Source organism: Lissotriton helveticus, chromosome 4_1, assembly GCF_964261635.1.
Source record: "Lissotriton helveticus chromosome 4_1, aLisHel1.1, whole genome shotgun sequence".
NCBI classification, from domain to species: Eukaryota; Metazoa; Chordata; class Amphibia; order Caudata; family Salamandridae; genus Lissotriton; species Lissotriton helveticus.
In genome coordinates, this window is record NC_136063.1 from 1,608,570,105 (window position 1) to 1,608,587,156 (window position 17,052).

Sequence of the window (17,052 nt, forward strand, 5' to 3'; positions counted from 1 at the left end):
AGCCCAACTATAGCCCAGTGACAGAATGACCAATCAGCGTCGCAAACCTCCGTTACGCGAAGCGGAGCGCTGTTACAGATATATATCTTTTTTTGAACGTTAATTTCTCAAAATCCACTGGAGCACATATATTGAGACCTAGCAAAGGCACATCGGGCTACCAGTCCCTAATATTTTACCAAGTTTCGTGCAAATCCATTCAGCCGTTCGATTATTAATATTTTTTTTTTTTTTGCCCCGCGGGGCCCTTTTAAAACCTCCACATCAAACCTAGGGGGTCAGCGAGGATCTACTATTCCCCCTTATGGTCATTTGCCCCTTCGCTTTCGCCTCCTCTTGTCTCTCGATCCTACCGAGAGACAAGATGGCGGCCGCTACGGACTGTTTGGAATGTTGACAGACGCCGGAGAACCAATCAGCTTCGCTTCACAAAGCTCCGTTGCGCGAAAAGTACGCGTCCTGGAGCGCTGCCCGGTCCGCTGTTACAGATATATATCTTTTTTTAAACGTTAATTTCTCAAAATCCACTGTAGCACATATATTGAGACCTACAAAAGGCACATCGGGCTACCAGTCCCTACAATTTTGCCAAGTTTCATGCAAATCCATTCAGCCGTTCGGGCTAAAAGTGAGGCCAACCGCCCTATGGAAAACTCAATGTTAAAAACACGTTTTGGGACCCCCCTTTTTTCTCGGCCCCCCCTTGACGAACCCCCCCCAAATTTTCAAGGGCTGCTCAGAAACAAAATGTGCCATTTTCCTGAAAATTTCAGCCAATTCCGTCCACAAACGCCAAAGTTATTAGACATAGAATTTTCAAAAATCCCATAGAGAAAAAATCCTAACTATATATACCTACTGGCGACCGCCAGTAGGTAATATATGTATATATATATATATATATATATATATATATATATATATATATATATATATATATATGTATATATATATATATGTATATATATGTATATATATATATATATATATATATATATATTCACTGAAAAAACCATAGGTTTCACACCAGTTATAGTTAGGAATTAGCATTTAAAAAACCTATTAAATTCACTGAAAAAACCATAGGTTTTACACCAGTTATAGTTAGCTGGAAATTTTACTCGCATAAAACCATTGAAATTCCCACGTTATAGTTAGTTGGACTCACTATAACTTGCGCGTGCAATGCACTGCTGATGATGTCACATATTACACCAATCATGACATGGTCAGTGACATCCCTCATGACATCACTGATGACACCATCCAGTGAATGTCTGTCTTTCTGAAAAATAAATATGTGTTATATATGTATATGTAAAAGTTGATGGAAGAATAAATGTTTAAATAAGTGTTTACATGGATGTTTTAAAAAAAAAAATTGATTGGTTAACTGGTTTATTAAGTGTATCTTAGTGAATACATATATTAGTGAGTAATGTTTAAATATTTTAATATATGTATTAGTGTTTCACTTTGTGTATAAGTGGCTGCATGGCTTGGTAAGTAGCTACATGTGTATGTATATGGGTTGTTAGATGTTTTTTTTAGTTTCAGTATGAGTGTCTGTATGGTTTGGTGGGGGTATTACTTAGCACATACATGCATGAATGACTGACTCTCTGTATGTGTTTTGAAGACAGCATATGTGCAGGACTGTATGGGTGGATGAGTGTGTATATGTGTGTGTTAGTGAGTGAATGACTGTCTCACTAGTGTCTTTATCAGTAACTACATATGTTTTAATGTAGTATATGTGAATATTGATGTATATAAGTGAGTATATGTGAGAGTAAGAGATTGTAAGAGTTCCTGTTTAAATAAGTATGTGTTTCTCTAATTTATTGTTTAAGAGAGTAAGTATGTGTAAGTTTCCTTAGAAGTAAGGTGGTAGTGTGTGTATAGCTGTATATGCAAATAAATGGTTGTTCAATAGTTTATTTGCATGTGTGAGTATGTGTGAGAGTATCTTTTGGATGACTGTCGGTGTGTAACAGAATGTATAGGTGTATCACTACATATGATGAGTAAGTATATGTATGAGTGACTATATATAACTGTTGGTGAATGAGTGGATGTGTACATAGATGGTGGAATTATTGAATTTGTTCTTGTAACTGGTATGGGTATCTCCATTTTAAAAAAAATATTAGTTTCTACTATTGAATATGTGTTTCAAGGGTTACATTACAGTGAAAGGAGGTCCGTCAGTCTGTCACAAGGATGGTGTCATCAGTGATGTCATGAGTGATGTCACTGATCATGTCATGAGTGATGTAATATGTGACATCATCAGCAGTGCATTGCACGCGCAAGTTATAGTGAGTCCAAATAACTATAACGTGGGAATTTCAATGGTTTTATGCGAGTAAAATTTCCAGCTAACTATAACTGGTGTAAAACCTATGGTTTTTTCAGTGAATTTAATAGGTTTTTTAAATGCTAATTCTTAACTATAACTGGTGTGAAACCTATGGTTTTTTCAGTGAATTTCAATGTTTTTTTAATAGCAAATCTTAATAGGTATAGAAAGTGAAACATTTTAAAACTAATTTTATATTGTATAAATATGTAAAAAAAAAAAAAAAAATATTTTTTTATTTGTAACCCGGGGGCGCTCCCGAGGCGCGTACCGGTGAACGCACGGGTAAGCGCAATGTTATGGCGTGCCCCGGGGCGCATACCGGGGAGCATCCCGTTAGCGCTATTCTCGCGAACGAAAACAACATCGTGACGTTTCGCGTAACCGCGTGATGCGTCATATGATGCACAGCGTAATCGCAACCGAAAGCACGCGATCGCATACGATCGCAAAACGTCCTGACGCGCTTACGCTATGCACCCGCGGGGGTGCCCCGAAGCGCGACTACGGGCGCGCCCCGGGGCGCGTAGCGTAAGCGCGTCGGGTCATGTGACCTGAAAATAACACTCTCTATTGGTGCATAACAGTTTTGGTTTCCAACTGAGTATAGCCTGGGTCTTGTGACCAGCCTGGGTCTTGTGACCTGAAAATAACACTTTCTATTGGTGCAGAACAGTTTTGGTTTCCATATGAGTAAAGCCTTGGTCTTGTGACCTGAAAATAACACTTCTGATTGGTTCAGCACAGTTTTTTTTTTCCAAATGATAAAAAACCCCACCTTTTTTTCATCACTCTGACTTTGTCCTTTGACTGAGGAAGACCTGTTTCATCTACAGAGACAATTCTTTTGTACTTTGAGATGGCTACTGTAGCAGCAACAGCTGGAGCATCTGCACCACCACCACCACCACAACCACCAAGAGGACCACCACAACAATACATTGCTGGTGGAGAAGAGGAGGAGGAGGAAGAGGAAGAGGAGGAGGGGAGCAGATGGCTGCCTGAAGAAAATACCCCATACAGGCCAAAAGAACACATTGTATGGGAGTTTTTTTCACTTCCAGAGGGCAAGAAAAAAGTTAATGCGGCTAAGGTAACATGTCGAATCTGTGGTGCAGAACTCTCAAGGGGCAATCCAGATAAAAAATAATCATTTGGGAATCATACCATGATTCGGCATATGACCCGGAAGCATCCTGCTAACTATTCTCGTGCAGAGATCAGGGAACTGGCCAGTCACCTCCCCCAGTGTTCAAGGACCAGCTCAAAAAGAAAGCAACCCAGTCAATCGGACCCAGAAACAACGGAGATGATGCCTTGCATTCAGCAACAATTTGGTACTTTTAGAATCACTTGTACTGAATGTGGCAAGCTCATCGCCTATGGTGAAAAGAGCGTAAAGCTGATCGTCCTTGCTGGTCAGAATCACATTTGCCCCAAAAAAAGAAGTAATTTTTTTCGTTTTTTGTTTTTTGCTCCAGTTGAGCCATTTTCAGTTCCCTTTCTCTTTGTTTCTTCCCATAAAAAATACAAAAAAAATATAAAACTGTTTTGAAAAGCCAAAAAAAGTACAAAATGTTCAAAAAACATTAAAAAAATATAAAACAACAAATAGAATTAAAAAAAAAGTTATTTTCAGAATTACCTTTCATTTATAAAATTAAACCTATATTTTTAAAGGATCTCTGTCAATTTTTTTTTTTGAAGCAGTTAGCATGAGGGAAGGACACAAAGAGTTATGTTAAGAGAAAAAGAGCCACAAGATGACCACAGAGGGATTGTTTATTACATAGTAAAAAATAGAGAAGGTGTAATTGGATGAAAGTGAGAAAAGTAAAATGACTAAAGGAGCGAAAGAAAGGAAGAGGGAGGAAGAACACTAAAGTAGAGATAGTGTGAGACTGTGATTGGCTGTTAAAAGAAAAAGAAAGGACAGTAAAAAATGGAGAATGAAGGGTAGTGGCGGAACCACGATAAATGAGGGAAAGTGAGAAAAGACCAGGTAGTATAAGTAAAGAGGGGTGAAAGAGGGAGAAAAATCGAATTAGGATAACACATGGGGAGTGACAAAGAGAGAGGACAAAGAGAGTAAAGGAAACAGTACCTGAATGGGCTTGAGTAAAACAGCAAAAAAAGATAAGTAATGCAGTGTGTGTGACTTATAGGGAGTCAGTGGGTGTAGGTCGGAGTGTGGGTGTGTAAGGTGTGTCTGTGGGTGTGGTTGTGTGGAGTGTTTCGGTGTGGGTGGAGGTGAGGGTGTGTGAAATATGTGTGAGAAGTGTATGAGTGTGGGGTATATATGTGTTCGATGTATGTGTGTGTATGGAATGTGTGTGTGTTTTTGAGGAGTGTGTGTGGGAGGTTTTTTGTGTGTATGAGGTGTGTGTGTGGTGTGTGTGTGGGGTGTATGTTACAGGTGTGTGCATGTGTTGGGAGGGGGATGAGGTGTATGTGTAGGAGTAAGGTAAATAATTAAGAAAAAGAGAATGAGTGAAGAAGCAAAGGAAGGGAACAGAGGGTAAGTGAAGTAAAGAATAGGGCTCAAAAGAAGTTGAATATGAGAGGGTAAATAAGGAAAGGGGAGTAAACTTGTAGAATAAGAATAAGTGAGAGAAGCAGAGTAAAGACACAGGAGTGAGGTAGATTGAGAAAATGTTAGTGACCTTAAAGCAAAGGGTGATGACAAACTACATTTTTTTTGTCATACTTACCATATAATAAATGTAACTTTAATTAATTTTTTTTACTACAGTTTGTATCTGTGAAAGAGAGAAGAAAAAATACGTTATAATTAGTAAAATATGTATTTTAAATTAAAAGATACAAATGAAGAGGTTAAAAATCATAACGCTCTATTTAGAAATAAAGTTAGAGTGAAGGACACAGAAAGGAAAATAAACTAAGGTAGAAGGACAAAAAGAGAGAAAAAGAAATAGAAGGAGAGCAAATTACAAAGAGTAAGGCATATAGATTCACTGACAAAAAGAGAGAGAAGAACAGAGAAATGCACGGAAGGTAAGAAAGATACTAAAACTATGTGAGTTATCAAAACTAAATCAGGAAACAGAAGTAAGTAAAAAGATAATGACTGAGACAGAAAACAGTCTAATTAAGGATGCTTTTAGAAGAATGAGGAATAGAAGATAACTGAGAGTAAGTGAAGAACAGTCATAGAGTGAAAGGATGAAGGGAGACAGGATAATATACAACGATTGAGGGAAATGGACTGAGGAAGTTATAAGGTAGACACACTAAGAGAAAAACTGAGTGAGGTGGAGTACAATGAGTGAGAAAAGGAAATGAGTAAGTGAGCAAAAATAAGGAAAGAGAGGAGAAGACGACTAAAACAGTGGTACTGAGAGAAAATAATTTGGTGATGAAAGTAAAGAGAAGGACATTGAAAGAAAGGAAATGAGGGATAGTAATGGAACCAGATTAAAAGAAATGGGATGAAGAACGATGAGAGAGGAGCAGTGAAGTTGTTGTAAAAGAAGTGATAGAAGGTAGATAAACACAAGTGAACATAACACAAGTAGAGTGAGGCACTGAGGACATAGAAGTAGTGAACAAAAAATAGAGAGAAGAGGTCAAAAGTAAGGAGCAAACAAAGATAAGCGAGGGAGAGTGGGTGATTTATAGTGATAGAGTGCAATAATACTGCTGAGTGAGTAAACAGGAATTATCAAAAGAGCAAAGGAGGAAAATACGGAAAAGAGAAGTAAAGCAGAGAGACTGAAAGCTAAAAAGTTATGCAAGGGAGAGACAGGGTGCACACAGTTGAAATGAGAATGAGGGGTTGTCAAAGAAGTGGAGTAAGAGAACGGGGGTTACAGAGAGTGAGAGAAAGACATTATAAGTGAGTAAAAAAAAGCTGAAAGAGGATGGAAAAAGGAAAGTAAGTGTCAGAGAATGGGAATACAAATTAATTTACACAATCCAAAGTATAAAATAACTTGTACAACATGTTACATAGTTTATTTTTGCTGTTCTCAGAATATATTGAATTTCACTTAAAACAGTGAGTTCAAATTACTCATCATATGACAGCGGAAAAAAAACCCACAATCTAAAAGATTGTGTTTTTAAAAAAAACTTAAATACTGACGAATGACAAATGTACGCTAAACTTAGATTGACTTACTTTTCCTTGAGGCCAAATACTGTATCATGGTGGTCCTTTTCTCGTTGGAAAGTACTTTGCTGTTCACTTAAAAATCCATTTCATCGACTTTCTATAAGAAAAGCTCCAAGAACATCTGAAATATTTTCAATATTTTCATATACTCCTTTTTTTCAGTCATGACTCTTTACTCATTCCTGCACCTTTCCATTTGGCCAAATAGTGTCAGATGCATGAGTATATGTTCAAATTAATTCTAAGGCACTCTGAAATGACCTTTTTCCCGACGTTCTGAAAGAAAGGCTCTACAACATTTTCACAATATTCAAATATTTGTAAAACCATCTCTGACTCACTCATGTTCATCATTTTGTATAATACTAATATCACTTACTATGAGATCCACTTACAGTACCTATATGACAAGTCATTTTTTTATATTGCCTGGATCACTTTTACTCAGAATATATTTTTAAACAGCAAAATAACCTTTAGTAACTGCTCCCGTCTTCATTGGCCAATTACTTTTACCTAAATTTTGGCTGTAAAAACACTAGGTATGAATTTATAAAGGCAAACGTTGTTTGAAAGTCAAATGAGTGTCGTTACATTGGGTCCAACCTTTAGAAGTTTTTAAATAGCATGTGTAATGCCCTGATGTTGTAGAAGGACCATCATGAAAAATAATAGCTACAGTTGCAAAGGTTCTTCCTGATATCGATAACTGAGAAGCCACGAAATTTTTAATAGAAGTTGTCAATTTAGTTCCATCAGGTCTACATCGTTGGAACATTAAAATGACATAGTGACCATAGTTTTGTAGAAATAATGTGGACAGCATTGTAGACTTACATTGGGTACACACCATATTGTGATCCGCTGCTTTAACTAGATTATTAAAAGGCACTGATTTGCAGTCTGGTATAGTCAAATATATAAATCTTTCAGAGTCTATTCTAGTAGTACTTGATGAAGCACAGTTATCACAGTCATGTTGCCATTGATAAGAAAGGTTAAAAAGATTTTTATATCTACTCCTTCATCTTCCAATACATCAAACATATACATTAAAAATTCCTGACAATCCTGCTGAATTATCTGTGAAAATTGATTTTGACCTGAACATATGTCTACAAGATTTCTAATTTCTGTAACACTTTCTATTTTCCTCTATCACTACTACATTTCTCTAACACAGAATTCAATAAACAGCACAATATTTGTTCCCGATTTTCGACAATCTGTTTTTGTACATTTTGAAGAAAAAAACCAACATTAACTACTACATTAGCATAGCAGTTGACACCAGAACTGTTTTCAAACTGAAATCCAACAACATCCTCAACAGAATCCTTTTTCCTTCTTACAATTACAGTTTCATCTACTTTTTGTCTTTTTGCTACTACCTCACTGCAATTACTCTCATTTCTTCTTTTTCGGCCTATCACACGTTTTTCAATCAGAGGATATTGAGGCAAATGTGGAGTATACTCTCTTCTTAACCTATTGTATTCTTTAACACAATCTAGATCAGCACAAATCTTTGTTTCATCACACTCAATCAAGTACAATCCTGATAAAGTTCTGACTCGTGATAAAGCCACATATGCCATACCCTCTTTAAACACAGATCTTCCAATGTTCACCAAAGCACTATCTACACTTAAACCTTGAGATTTATGAATTGTCACTGCATATGCCAAACAAATAGGAAACTGTTTTCGGCGAACATATAAGTCTTTCACGAGCAAAAATCTAGCTGAACAACGACAAATTTGTTCTATTTCATCAATGCCATCAAATTTAATTTTTATAATTTCAATTCCATCTCTATTTTTGTAATTCACAAGACCAACAACATGACCCATTGCTCCATTTACCAGACCTCTTTCAACATTTAAATTCCTTCTCAAAATGACACGACAATTCAAACACACATTCAGAGTCTTTTCAAAACCAGCAGTTTTAGATGTACTCTTCTCTAATGAATCCAATTTTGATTTCAAATTTTCAGACAAAACAATTGTTGCTCCCATATGCTCTATTTTATCTGTAGCTTCCAGTTTCACTATCTCTTCATTTTCTAAATTTAACATTTTGTTGTTGAACATGGAACATTCTTTCAGAGTTGGCATCAAACATATGGCAGATTTCCTCTCGTTAATTTTCTTAAAAATATTCTCTGGAAGAATGTTTTCATTTGGGTACAAATTGGAAATTAACCGTCCATGTAAAGCTTCCTTCCCTTGCTGACTTATTTTTCCTACTCTTACGTCTTGTAAAATATTTTTATAATCTTCATCCTTTGCCTGCCGCATATTTTGAAGCAGTTCTGCATATTTGAAGATTAACCATATATTAACGTTTCCAATGCTGCCTAGGCACTTCCTGGTATCTTCATGCGTGAGCATTTTGAACACAGGTTGTCCTTTCACTGGAGTCAACTGCAGTAGATCTCCAAAAACAATAATATGTTTTCCTCCAAATAAGACATCATAGTCTGTTCTAAGAATTTCTTGCATTCTCAAATGCACAAAAGCAAGCATTATATTTGACACCATGCTTACTTCATCAATGATAAGAAGTTTCATTTTCTTCAGGACTCTCGAAACTTCGGAACACGCATCTCCAGATAGCTTGTGATATTGCAATTTGTTATCATGCTCCACTGGCAGCATCAGTAAACAATGTAAAGTAATCCCTTTAATATTATGTGCTGCCAGCCCAGTTGGAGCGGTAACAACACAAGACAGCGGTGATTCAGTCCTTTTCTGCAGATAAGATGCAATTGCTTTAATCAGAAAACTTTTTCCAGTTCCCGCTTCTCCACTCACGTACAGTCGGACAGGCTTAAATGATGTACATGAGCACTCTTTCTTCTCATGACTCAATCCATGTTCAACCTGTTCTGTGACTTCGTCATATATCAGTTTCTACTCAACGTTTAATTGTTTCACCAAATCTTCTAAATTAATTACATCCTCTTGAGCTTGCTCCATAGCTCTTTCCACCTCTTCCATGGCAGTGGCAGCTTCATTTTGGATAATTGGTCCTCCTAGTGGATCCTGACTCAATGAAGCAGAACTCTGACTGCCTTGAGAACTGTCTCTCGCAATCTCTGCAGCAATTTTTGCTTCTTGCTCTATTTCTTCATTCAACATTTGCAGATAATTTGGGAAAACAGGACATTCTATGGTATCCTTCGTAGCATTAAAAGAGTCTTCATAACAGAGAAAATCTCCAAGTAGTTCCTCTTCCTCTCGCCATGGTTTAAAGAGTTGCAAAAGAGCCAAATAGTAAAATTCTCTTTTGTCTGGATTTTCACAACTCAATTTTCGATGATTAATCAAATGACCTTTTCTCTGTTTCACTAGACATCCTTCACATCCAATCACAGCATATATTCCATTATTGATATCTTCTCTGATGTTCCTCTTATAGATATAGCTTTGAGGAACTTCATAGAGACAAACGTTCTCAAGATGAGGACTTCTATTTGGATAGTATGTATCCAACATGTTTGTCTTCAAAATATCTGTACTTTCTGGTTCTTTCTCCGCCAAATACTCTATCTCTTGTACAGATTTCAAAACTCGATTTCGTGTTGCAGCAAGACCTAGACTCACCCAAATGATGGTTCTAGATTTGGCATAGAGACTTGCTGACGACAATCGATCAGAACATTCATATGCTCCAATTTCTCGATGCGACAACATCTTCAGACTGTAACTGTATAATTTCTTGCTTAGACTCTTTTCATGTGAAATGTCCTCCCACATTTCCTTCAGTCTGTCTTTTCTTTTTTTGTGATGTAAGACGTCACATATCGAGCCACAGCAATAGAGTTGTCAGCAACGAACTGAATATCCATGTTAGCATTCCACATGGACAAAATCACTGGGTTGTAGTTGTTGATGTACTTGGACTCTTCGTTTCCTTTTAAATTGTATGTATTTTTTGGTGATTTCCTCGTCACAGTATGTCGCAGAGAAGACATCAAATTATTTACTCTTCCTTTAGAAATCACTTGTCGTGGAAAGCCGAAACAACATTTTGTGTAGAACTTGTCCTTGTTTCTGAATTTTCGACAACAGTACTTTCCACAACGATGGGATTGAAAGCGTAAAACTTGTTGCCTTAAACTGTTTTCCTCTGTAGTTTTCGGAACAGCACATGTTGAATACTCTTCAATGAAGCTCATCACTGTCTCATCCGAATCTGTTCCAAATTTGGGTGCATCTTTAATCCATAACAACATATGTATGTGAGGAGCACCTCTCGCTTGATACTCCTTTCTCCAAAAGAAATCCAAAACCTCTCCAAGGGGAGGATTTTTTTTGTTGGTAATAAAAGACATCATAGCTTCAAATCTATGATTGAAATATCTGCATACATTCACTGGATCCAAAGAACACAGTTCTCCAGGTGTTTTGAATTCTATATTTTGTATATTTGCATTTGCCTCTCGTAGAAATTGAAGTAAGTCGTCCCATGCATACTCGGCACAGCTAAGAGTGAGGAACCATGTAGGAGTTCCTAGGTTTCTTAGCATACATTTCAATTCCCCATGACGATGGTACCAATACTCGTTTGTACCACGCTGACATGCCATGAGATTGATTAGATGAGATTCCAAACTATTATCTTGCAGATTCACTTTCTCCATAAAGTCCCTCGCCGAAACATTTTGCAGATGTGCTCCACTTTTCAGTATATGGTTTACTGCATAAGAAAGCCCAGACAAGTTACTTTCATACAGTAGATGAAACAAATAGGGAATGCATTGACGAAACCTTGGATCTTCCGCATATAATCTTACAGTTCGATATTCAGATGCAGGAATTTGAAGTGGACGATCGTCATATCGTCCACCTCGACCTGTTGGAAATAGCTGTGGAAAACAATGAGCTTCCAAACTTTCTTCCCATACACTAATGGGACTTCCTTTTGCTGCTTTCATTTGAAACAATTCAATTGCATTCCCCATTACTTCTTTGGAATGCAAAGGATGAACAGTATAATGTTCATATATTTCTTCACTTCTAGACACATCAACTTTTTCAATTTGGCCGCCTAAACAATCACTGTCTTCATCTGCAGCTGTTTCCTCTGCTGCAACACATACATCTTTGTAATACTCATTGTTTTTGACTAAATACAACGTTGCCTTTTTGACTTTCCTAACATCCACTAAATCTTGCCAGATTTTTTTACTCTTTGGGGTCGATTCCGATCCGGAAAAAGCGCTCGGATTAGCTGTACGGAGCCTTTTTCCCGTACGAATCGTACACCTACAACGTCCCCGTACGAACTAGCAAGTACGATCCTAACCCAAAGCGCCACTCCGTACGACTCATACCAAACACCGTACAAATAAAAAGTACATACGGGTTCACTCCGGCCGACGCTGTACGCCACGTCCGTACGTAAATTGGCAACCATTTCCGAACCAGGAAGTACGATCCGTGTTGACGACACTCCGTATGACCCTTTTTCTACGGGAGCTGAAAACAGCCGTAAAAGCAGAGTTCGCGCCGAAACAGGTACGGAACGGCCCCCCGGGTATGGCTCGTACCCCCCATGATCGCACCGTACCCCTGCGATCATGGGGTGTACAAGCCATACCCCCATTGTACGATCGGTGTACGTGCCGTACCCTATTGTACGATGGGTTTACGAGCCGTACACCCATCGTACGATCGGTGTACGTGCCGTACCCTATTGTACGATGGGTGTACGAGCCGTACACCCATCGTACGATCGGTGTACGGCTCGTACACCGATCGTACAATGGGGGTACGGCTCGTACACCGATCGTATAATGGGGTACGGCACGTACACCGATCGTACAATGGGGGTACGGCTCGTACACCCATCGTACAATGGGGTACGGCACGTAAACCGATCGTACAATGGGGGTACGGCTCGTACACCCATCGTACAATGGGGTACAGCACGTACACCGATCGTACGATGGGTGTACGGCTCGTACACCCATCGTACAAACACATCGTACAATGGGGTACGGCACGTACACCGATCGTACGATGGGTGTACGGCTCGTACACCGATCGTACGATGGGTGTATGGATCGTAAACCGATCGTACAATGGGGGTACGGCTCGTACACCCCATGATCGCAGGGGTACGGTGTGTACCCCTGCGATCATGGGGGGTACGGACCGTATGGTGTGAATATATTTGTGTGCTTTTCCGTATGACTCGCCCTTACCTGACGTGGACCGTACAAATCACGTCCTCATACTCTGGTCCGGATCGTACTCGTCGGGTCGTACGGTATGTGTACGAGTCGTACGGTTCACAGTTTCAGCCTTGCAATACGTACGGACCGCGGCGATTCAGATGGATTCACGGAATGCGGATCGTACTTGGCGACTCGGACGGACGGGTACGATTCGTACGGAGAGGGCTCCGGATACAAATCGTACGGATGTTTTTTTTCCCGAATCGGAATCGACCCCTTTGTCGGAACCCCATTAACTAGAATAACTAAAGGTTCCTCTTCTACTTTTTCTATACCAATTGTATCAATATTTTTTTTAAATCTAGGGGCAAATAAACAACTCTTCCCTTTAATCCTCTCTGCAAATCTGTAGGAGGCAATTTCCCTATCTTAGGCTCCATGTGAACAATTGCCTGAAAAGGATGGACTCATTGAATCAAAATAGACTCATATGTATTTAAATCCATCAATTCACGGGGAATGTCTACCAACTCCAGATTATTATGAACAGCTCTAGCAGGCATTCTGTTTTGATTTAATTTATCATAACAATATTTACAAATACGCTGATCAGAACTCAAATCAAAACAATTCTCCACCCACAAATAAGTTGCAAAATCTTTCCACTCATAATTATTCATCTTTTCACTTTTTACATATAAATCAACTAATCTAGTTTGATGCTTATAATGACTTCGTCGACAACACACACAAGTAAAATTCAGCCTTTCACTTGATTTCACCTTAAACCTGGTAATTTCCTGCTCAAACTTTTCTGTATTTGAAATCTGTACATTGTCTTCCACATTACCTTGAATTGCTGTGTCAATTTCTACACTGTCCTCTTTTTCACCAAAATAACAAATCTCAATTTCTTCACAAATATTCTTCACATCTAATTCAGTTCTATGCAAAAGAGCACGGTTTAATTGTTTAAGCTTAAGTGCTGGACTTTTTGCATAATACAACATTCTCACTAATTTCCTCATTTTGGTATGACGCACTGCTAACATCCTAAAATGATGAAAAACACTCTGACAGACTTTTCTAGAAAGACAAGCCAGTGAATGCCCTTGCAAACCTGTGTTTTCTCTCACTCTGCAAGGATCTAAGTCTTGCAACAACTTCACTTTCTGCTTTAGACTTTTCTTACTATATGTACGTAAGAAATTACAAAACAAATCAATTGATTCCTGTCGCACACTACAAATACTACTACACTTCCAAGTGTACACTGGACCCTTAGTACGTCTCCCTAAAGCTTCATCAGTTACCAACTCTTCTGGTTCTCTACGCACAAGTTTCTCTTTTTCAATCGGACAACCGTCTTTCACTTCATACGCTCGACCACAGGTGTCAACTGCATGCACTAAATCATTATCCTGGAAGTAACTCTCCTCATTAAAAAATGGCTCACAACTTGAACTGTGCATCCATTCTCCCGAAAAAACGTTACAAAAATTAGTCTGATTAATTACTCTTTTCCATCTACTATTTGATTTGAAAACATCAATTGTCTTGTTAAGTGTCCTAATTCTATTGCTTAATAAAATAAAAAAAAATTCTTAACTTCAAAAGCCTGATCAACAATCTTCACTACACTTTTCTTTTTCTTATAAAAAGCAGCTCTCTGTTTACCTTTCCTAATGTTTTTTAACAAATTTAGAACCACCCTATTGCGAAACATTCATTTACGAATGTCTCTAAACTGATTCTGCCTTCTATTCCAATACATATTATTCTCTCCTGCTCCAGTACTAACATTTTTTGAGGGCCTCTCCTTCCTTTTCCAAACTTACTCTCTCCTTCTCTTTTTCTACATGCTGTCCAACATTTTTTTTTGTTCTACATATGTTCCGTAAGAAAGACTTAGTTTTCTTACCAGGAGCTTCTTTCCTGTTTTTTGAAGTCTTTGTTGTGGAGGAGTGCTGTAATTCCGTTGCTCTTTTTGTTTTTTTGCGGTTATCTTCTTTTCTTCGCCTTTACCTTGAAGGCATTTTGTCTTACTCTTGAAATCTTGATTTCAATCTGTGTTAAAGAAAACAATAGCACATTATAGATCACTATTACCAAACAACAAAGCAATGACAAAAACCAAACAGTCTATTCAGGGTTACAGATCAAGTCAGGATTCTCCAGGGGTGCAGAAGAGGTGAGGCCTGTATTGAAGAGTGTAGTGGAACACAGCTCTGTCCACAGGTACAAAGTAGGTGAGACCTGTGTCTAAGAGTCCAGTAGGGGATAGACTTCATGAAGTCTAGTTCACTGCACTCTTATACAAAGGCTTCACCACCTATGCTTCCCAGGAAAGGCCTCTCTCCCACTACAGTCTTGAACATAGATCTCACCTCCTCTGTCCCTCTGGACATGCCTCACCTCATCTCCACAATCTACTTCCTAATCTCAGGTGAAACAGGTGACATGATTGTGAAAAGATCACATTTTTTTATGTAATCATGCACACACAATTTATTCTGTCTCAAAAATGTAAAGCGCATTACTTTGCCCTATAAATGTTTCAGTAGTGTAATGAAAAGCTTATACATATCACCTTATCTCTGTTTTTCAAATTTCATTCTAAAAAAAGATTATGAGGCCTAAACAGGACTGCTCATGTGATGAATCCTGTCCAGGGGAGCACAAAACGTGAGGCTTCTGTCCAAGAATGCAGTGGACAGGACTAAACTGGAGTAGTGTGCAAGAAAAAGATGAGCCTCATTTATAAAACCATGCGTCAGTTTTGCGCTACTGATGCGTCACTTTTTGTGACGTATTGGCGGCATAAAACATATGCCTTGTTGCACCATATTTAAAAAGTGACGCATGTAGGTAGATGCGTCATTTTTAAACCTCTGCACCACATTATACCTCTGTCAAGTGTAATGTACAGAGAGGGGTCATTTCTCCGCAAAAAGCCTCGTAATAATGACGCAGTGAAATCTATGAGATTTCACTGCGTCACTTTTAGGACACTGTTACGTCAAAATCTTGCACATGCCTCACAGCAGGGATAAGACTGAGGCAAACGCTTTCACATGGGGCTTTCCCCATGTGATACGATTCTCACACCTTGGTTACCATGAGCAATATGTGTATAGAAACAGAGGTTTTCTGTGCCATTAATGGTTGCAGTGCCTGGAGAACATACCCTTTGCTCTGCTAAAGAAATATTGGTGTGTGTATCTGACACTGTTCTGAATCTCCTAGAGCATTTGTAAAGGTGAGTTATGATTCATTTAATATACATAGAGACTTGTATACTCTATGGAGAAGATTTGGAAGCAAATTGTGGTTTTTTAATGTTGCTTTGTGTCATGCTTTTTGATAATGCTTGTTAAAAAGTTTTACTGCATAGAGGAATTGTATTTTGTAAAATTGTGAAGTTTTAGTAGTGACATGGAATGCTTGTACATAGGACCTGTGCTGTGTTTCCTTAATGTGATGTCAAAAACGATTTTGGGAAAAATGAATGGCTTTTACATTTTTTAGAAGGAATAAAGAATGTGTGCATGTTTAAAGAAATACATTTGACTCTTTACAATGATGTTACCTGTGTTAACTCAGTGTAGGAAGCATATTGAGTTTGTTTGCATAGAGGAATTGTATTTTGTAAAATAGTGAGGTTTCAGTAATGACATGGAATGCTTGTACATAGGACCTGTGCTGTGTTTCCTAAATGTGATGTCAAAAACGATTTTGAGGAAAATGAATGGCTTTTACATTTTTGAGTATAATGTGGCGCAGAGGTTTAAAAAGTGACGCATCTACCTACATGCGTTACTTTTTAAATGTGGCGCAAAAAGGTACATGTTTGGGCTTTCCTGGGGAGCGTAGGTGGTGAGGCTTGTGTCTAAGAGTGCTTGCACATAGGACCTGTGCTGTGTTTCCGAAATGTGATGTCAAAAACGATTTTGGGGAAAATGAATGGCTTTTTCATTTTTGAGTATAATGTGGCGCAGAGGTTAAAAAAGTGACGCATCTACCTACATGCGTCATTTTTTAAATATGGCGCAAAAAGGTACATGTTTTATGCCGCCGATGCGTCACAAAAAGTGACGCATCAGCAGTGCAAAACTGACGCAGGGCCTCATAAATGAGATTCTTATTTTTTTGCACACTACTCCAGTTTAGTCCTGTCCACTGCACTCTTGGACACAAGCCTCACCTTTTGTGCTCCCCTGGACAGTCTTCATCTCATCTGCACTCCTTCTTAGGTGTCAGAATCCTATCACATGGGCAAAGCTCCATGTGAAAGCGTTTGCCTCAGTCTTATCCCTGCTGTGAGGCAGATGCTTGTAAATAGGACCTGTGCTGTGTTTCCTAAAT